Below are 7,381 nucleotides of genomic sequence, written 5' to 3'. Positions count from 1 at the left end.
TACATAAATGACTGCATTTGTGAATCTGTAAAAATCAACTCACATAAGCAAAAATAAAAAACACTGAACAGTTAAATAAAAAAGAAATAGTAATATAATATAATGATAATGTCCCATAGAGAAATAAGTGACTTTGTGCTGAAAAATCTTCAATATCTTTAAATAGGTGACTGCTTGTGCCTCCTCCCTTAAGTGAAGATGTGCGCTCACCTCATGAATAGCCTGCAATTAGGCTATTAAAGCTTGCGGTTCACCTCCTTGGAACCTACTTGTTTAGGAACTGCTGTAGATGAGATAACCATGAAATGCGACATGTGTTGTAGAAAAATATCCTCTCACTGGGTGCCACTCCACTGTCTTCTTATTTCCATGCGGTTCTCCATAAATAAGAAAAATCCTGACATGGTGCTTTATCGTTTTTAAAAAAGCTTTAATGTGAAGCTGACAGGTGGCACTCACATAAATCGTATAGTGGTAGTACAATTATCTCAGACCTCCGCTGACTGTCGGAGCTGTGCGCTCGTAGTCCGATGGCCGGACTGACTCCCTCCGAGTGACGTGAACAGTCCCACCCCTACGCGTTACGCCACCAATCACGTGGCTTCATCAGGAGGATTTGATTCAATCAAATCCCCCTGATGAAGCCACGTGATTGGTGGCGTAACGCGTAGGGGTGGGACTGTTCACGTCACTCGGAGGGAGTCAGTCCGGCCATCGGACTACGAGCGCACAGCTCCGACAGTCAGCGGAGGTCTGAGATAATTGTACTACCACTATACGATTTATGTGAGTGCCACCTGTCAGCTTCACATTAAAGCTTTTTTAAAAACGATAAAGCACCATGTCAGGATTTTTCTTATTTATGGAGAACCGCATGGAAATAAGAAGACAGTGGAGTGGCACCCAGTGAGAGGATATTTTTCTACAACACATGTCGCATTTCATGGTTATCTCATCTACAGCAGTTCCTAAACAAGTAGGTTCCAAGGAGGTGAACCGCAAGCTTTAATAGCCTAATTGCAGGCTATTCATGAGGTGAGCGCACATCTTCACTTAAGGGAGGAGGCACAAGCAGTCACCTATTTAAAGATATTGAAGATTTTTCAGCACAAAGTCACTTATTTCTCTATGGGACATTATCATTATATTATATTACTATTTCTTTTTTATTTAACTGTTCAGTGTTTTTTATTTTTGCTTATGTGAGTTGATTTTTACAGATTCACAAATGCAGTCATTTATGTATATCATATACACATTTATTTGTCTAGATATATAAGATTGAAAGGTTGTGAGCGCAATACTACATTTTTATTTTCACGCTTTTTTCACATTGGTAGTTATGTGTTATAAGTTTGCGATCCAACAATAGGAATTTTTTATTACTTGGCTCGCAAGATTTCTTTCAAATAATTAAGGTTTAAGAGTGTGTCTATGGGAATGTTTGCCCATTTGTGTGGTCAGGCACTGATGTCAGATGAGAAGGCTTGGCTTGGCAGTCTCTGGTCTTTATGGACCTTGCTTTGAGCACTGGTGTACAGTCATGTTGGAAGGGGCCATCTCCAAACTGTTCCCACAAAGTTGGGAGCATGAAATTGTCGAAAATGTTTTGGTATGCTGACTCCTTAAGAGTTCCCTTCACTGGAACTAAGGGGCCAAGCACAACCCCTACCCCTGAAAAACAACCCCACACCATAATCCCCCCTCCACCAAACTTTACACTTATCACAATGCAGTCGGGCATTGTACCATTCTCCTGGCAACCGCTAAACACAGACACGTCTATCGGATTGCCAGACAGAAACGTGATTCATCACTCTAGAGAACATGTCTCCACTGCTCTAGAGTCCAGTGGTGGCGTGCTTTACACCACTGCATCCGAGGCTCTGCATTGCACTTGGTGAAGTAAGGCTGGGATGCAGCTGCTCGGCTATGGCAACCCATTCTGTGAAGTTTGGAGGTCTTTAGCTATTGATTCTGCAGACAGTTGCCAACTTCTGCACACTGTGCACTTCAGCATGTGCTGACTTCTCTCTGTCATTTTACATGGCCTACCACTTCGTGGCTGAGTTGCTGTTGCTCCCAGTTGCCTCCACTTTGTTATAATACCACTAACAGTTGACCATGGAATATTTAGTAGCAAGGACATTTCATGGATGGACTTATTGCACAGTCTGCAATCTATCACGGTACCACACTTGAATTCACTGAGCTCCTGTGACCCATTCTTTCACAAATGTTTGTAGAAGCAGTTTGCATGCCTAGGTGCTTGATATAGTATATATTTGAAAATTGATCAATCCTGATGCACTGACAGCCTAATTTATTTCTTCCTAAAATGCCAGGACAGTACAAATACCCCCAAATGACCCCTTTTTGGAAAGTAGACAGTTTGAGGTATTTAGTAGGGGCATGGTGCGTTTTTAAAGTTGTAATTTTTTGTCACAGGTTTTGGAAAATTAAGATATTAAATACATTTTTTTTCACAGTTTTTTTATATACTGTCACCAGAGCAGTACAGCATCATCATATGACTGGTGTGGTGGTGATCAGGGACACTGACTGGTGACAGTATGTAAAAGAAAACTAAAAAAAAAAAATATTCAATTTTTAAGAACTTTTTTTTTACTTTATTTTTCAATTTTTGAAAACTTTTTTCACAATTTTTTTTAAACAAATCTTTTTTAACATACTATGACCAGAGTAGGACAGTGTTACCATGCTGACACTGTACTACTCTGGATTTTTTTTTAACACTGTGATTGCTTATATCAGTGATGATCATTGTTATAAGCAATAATTTTTATGAATGGCATTCATTCATTCATTCATTACTATTGTGAAAGCTATGATTGGCCACAGCTATCAGATGGTACAAATACACTGCGATTGGCCCTGTCTGTACCATGTGATCACTGTGACCAATCATAGAGATCAACAGAATAGTACACAATGAATGGCTCTGTATGAAAACCATTCATTGTGTACAACTGTTATGTGATTGCAGTGATTGATCACAGTGATCACATGGTACTGGACCAGCCTGGACATTGGAAACAGTGGGTGAAAAATAGTGCTGCCACATGGCTCCAAAGGTGCGTGACTGGGAAGACATCATATGACATTCACCCAGGATGCGAAAGCTCCCACTCGGCCGTCATTTGACTATAGGCCGGGTGGGAAGCAGTTAAAGGAAATTTATGGTCACAGCATACACGTTCAATTTATAACATCAGCATTGTAATAGCAATGCAAATAGTAATTATATGTGATAACCCATTTTAAAAATCTCCTTTCGTGTTGTGAGTCCTTCCTGTCTGCTCGCCATCTTTTTCCACAACGTCTTGGATTCCCTGCAAGCTTTGCAGCTTCTCCTTACTTTCAATCTCTGCCTGCAAGTAGTGATTCCTGTGATGACCCCTCCCCCCCTCCCAAAACTCCTCCTCTCAGAACCTTTGTAGTTCAGGAGGCAGGCTCTGTGAAATGTGTCCTACTCACAGGGCATAGTGAATATGTGTCACAGAATTCATATTAGTAAATGTGTAGGAAGCTTCACAATATAAGTATACAGACTTCAAGATTGTTCAGACTATCAGAAATAGGCTAGGAATAATTGAAATTAAATGTGGAAACGAATATATAATTTTACATTTTGAACATAGATACACTTTAACATAGATATAAAGGAAATCTAAATAACTTCATTTATGGTACCCCCAGCTGTCTAAGCCTAAAGTAGAACTTAAAGCCAAAACTTTTGTTTTTTTTCATTTTGGATATACTAAGGAAAAGTTTATAACCCCTGTCACATGTTTTTTTTTTTACCATGTGTGTCCCATTGGGGAGATTTACCCTCACTTCCTGTCCCAAAGCCAAAACAGGAAGTGGAAATCCCTTCAAATTTGAGGGAATTCCTTGGGGACCCACAGGTCACCAGAACTAGTGTCCCCACTGAAGAATTTCCCCTCTGTTACTTTTCTGGGGACAACCCAAAATTTGCAATTTTCTTTTACTATCACTTTCAATGATAATGGTAAACAGGACAAATGGAGAGGGTGAACCTCCCTAATGGGGGCACAGACAGCAATAAAAACCTGACAGATAGTAATTATACTTTAAAATGTCACTAAAAGCAAGATGGATTAGAACCCCTGTCAGTTTTTATTGCTGTCGAATCACTAACACTGCCCGCTTATAGATTCCACTCCTGCCAAGGCTGAGAACCAGCAACTGGCCCTGCCAAAAGTTGAAATAGATAATGTTCATATTTGAAGGACAAGAATACTTTTGTATAAATATTCTTTAAGTTACCCCCCTCCATCCTAAGTCTTACACTCATCTGTCCACACTCATGAGAGGTCCATACCATTAGGCCCATCAGCTGCCAATGCAAACTCTTGGGCTGGTACCTCACACAAAGAAGTGAAGGATCAGCTGAGAGGGTACGAGTTACAGTCCTGTTTTACAAGAAGTTTATTGAAACTTTTAAAGAAACAAAGATGCAAATAGACATCAAATGACAATGGTGTCAGAGAAAACAGATGCCAAAAGGACTATAAAATACAAAGAGATGAAGAAGATAGGCTGATAGGCCTATTATTACAACGGCAGCACAAAGACAGATAGACGGAACAACAGAAACCTCTGATGTAACCAATACATCCAGAACATGAATGTGGGTTAATTCAGAAAAAAAACTCAAGTATGTGAAATTTCCACGTCAGATATGGTCAGAATAACCCACAACCTGGAGGGAGAGAGTGAGCCAGGTATTCCATACAAGACAGCAAAAAAGAGGGACTGAGGAAAGCCAGAAACCCCCAACAAAAGGCTGATAAAAAAGCAGGAGGAAAGAAGAGAGGAAAGAAAGGGTGAAGAGAAGGGAGGAGGGGGGTGCTGGAAGGGTAATGGAAGCCAGCTGGATACAACCGTAGTTCCATGGCACAATCACATCATAGCCATTATGTCAAGAGCAAGGAGTGGTCCAGGTTCAAATTGTCATTATAGGCTACCCATGATTCCCATACCTTTAGGAATTTGGCATGTGTGTCGTTCAGAACAGAGTTGAGCTTCTCATTGACCATGGTCCCCCAGGGGTATGTTTAACGTTAGTTGGATAAATGAATTATTGACGCCAGACATTGGCCAAGGTCTGGCAGGCTGCCAGAAACACAAATACCACTCACTTCCATTGGTGTTTAGAAAAGGTCATGATAGGCTTATGCAGCAGCTTGAGTTGCAGGCATCACAGTGTATAAGTATAAGGTTTGGAGAAAAGAGGGGGGGTACTGGACTGGGTGGTAATTTAAAGGATAACTCCAATGTCATGGGAAAACAATAGCAAATACCAAAAAATAATATACTGTAGCATATTGTAATTGAATGGTTTTAATTTTTTACCTTTCATTTTCAATCTGTAGCTCTGTAATTTTATGTAAAATGCAATGCAATATTGCTACCTGGAGGTTTTCTGTACACAGAATGTATACATAACACCCCCCAGAAACATCATTTCCTGCTGGTGTGATTGGCTCACTGATTTTCCCAGAAGTCTGCATTAAGCTACAAACCAGATTTAAGGCATCCCCTACAAAAACTAACATACTGGATACTAACATTTCTAGGTAAAGTTGATCCAGGGAATATCCGATTGCCTCTTGGGGGATCAGGAAGGATTTTTTTTCCCCTGCAGGAGCAAATTGGGTCATGCTTTGCTGGGTTTTTTGCTTTCCTCTGGAGCAACTGTGGGTGTAGGATTATAACTTTTATTTTATGGTTGAACTGGATGGACTTTACAAAAAAAGTATTGGAGTGTACTTGGTTGTCAGGTCACTTCCAATTTTTTTGATACACTAGTGACACTTCATCAAATCAAAAAATGGGGGGAAAAATAGGCAAAGGGAAAAAATGGACTTTAGAGGCACAGAAACCATAAACACATATCAGTAAAATCAGTGTACTTTATTATGACGATAAGTCATGACACCAAAGAAATCTTTTTGTTAAAAATTCCATTATACAATATGCCCACAGACAATGTCACACATCCCACCATACTCGAAGGAACAAAACTAGTGATAAGACATACTATAACCACCAGGAAGGTCCTATGGAGGGGTGAGGGACATTAAGCCGCTAGAAGAATTGCCCAACATGTTTCGCGACAACAATCGCTTCTTCAGGGGGTAAGTAGTAAAATCTAAAAGAGATATACATATACAGTGAGGAACAGAAGTATTTGAACACCCTGCGATTTTGCAAGTTCTCCCACTTAGAAATCATGGAGGGGTCTGAAATTTACATTGTAGGTGCATTCCCACTCAGAGACAGAATTTGGAAAAAAAATTCAGGAAATCACATTGTATGATTTTTAAAGATTTGATTTAATTGCACAGAATTTATTTGTCTGTGCAATTTAAACCATATATCTATAAATGTTGCGCTCCTATTATCCAACTATATAAAGTGTGTGAAATATACTATTATATATACAAACTGACAAAATATTTTCAATATATCAATAAAGTGATCATAATAAAAAACAAAAAAATAAATCCATTATCCAAAAAAAGTCCAAATTTGTGATAAAGTGATTAAAACATAATACAGTGACTTTCCGTGAATCCTTCAGTGAAAATAGATGTGCACTCACCTCCTTCTAAGCCTATTATACAGGCTTAATAAGCTTTTGGTTCACAAAGGCTTCTCGGCCTTTTGGCTAAGATCAAGTGTAGTATCTGTTCTTATCAGTGTCCAGTGGGGGTGCTCCCGGCCATTCTAGCTTTGCGGGGATGGCTGTTGTATAGTACCCTCACTGGTATGATGGGGGTCCGGAAGGCTAGTACCGGAGGCACAGAAACCAGGGAGCGCCATGATTCGTTCTGGGGCCTTGGGAGTAATTCCTCCGGGAACACTGGAAAGACCCAGTACCTCCTGATTTGGACGGATCTACCTTGGTCTGGCCAGGGGCTGAGGAGGCAGAAAGTCCGCAAACTCAGTGCCCCCTGAGTAGACGCTCTCAGGGGTGCCACTAGTAACACCTGGGTGTGGGACCCCACAGTGTGAAGATGGCACATGGTCACTGTTTTTACACTCTTTTTGCACAGCGCCCTAAGGACCAGGCCTTTTGGCTAAGTCCAGGGCAATTTTTGCTTTGGGCCTCAGGGCCTGGTCTGTGCACAATTTGGCACGGTACCACTTTTTTTATTTTCTATTTATTTAATTTATTTCACCTCCCACGTTTGTCACTTTTTCTTTCGCTTATGTGTGTGTTTTCACGGATGGAGGGTGTGGGTCCTCAGGCCTACCCTGATGTCTAGGGGGAGGATGTGTGGCCTTTTGGTTCCTTCCTCCCCTGATCCCTAGGGGGCTTTTCTTCGGG

At 40.6% G+C, this 7,381-nt stretch overlaps 1 pseudogene; it reads left to right on the top strand.

Annotated features, from left to right (window-relative positions):
* The first annotated feature begins 6,698 nt into the window (after positions 1 to 6,698).
* On the top strand, positions 6,699 to 6,814 carry LOC149464946 (U2 spliceosomal RNA; annotated as a pseudogene).
* The last annotated feature ends 567 nt before the right edge of the window (positions 6,815 to 7,381 follow it).

The sequence above is a fragment of the Staurois parvus genome, unplaced genomic scaffold (assembly GCF_062004578.1).
Source record: "Staurois parvus isolate SC_StPar_1 unplaced genomic scaffold, SC_StPar_1.0 ptg000145l, whole genome shotgun sequence".
In the NCBI taxonomy this organism is placed as follows: Eukaryota; Metazoa; Chordata; class Amphibia; order Anura; family Ranidae; genus Staurois; species Staurois parvus.
This window is presented reverse-complemented; position numbering and strand designations above follow the sequence as displayed.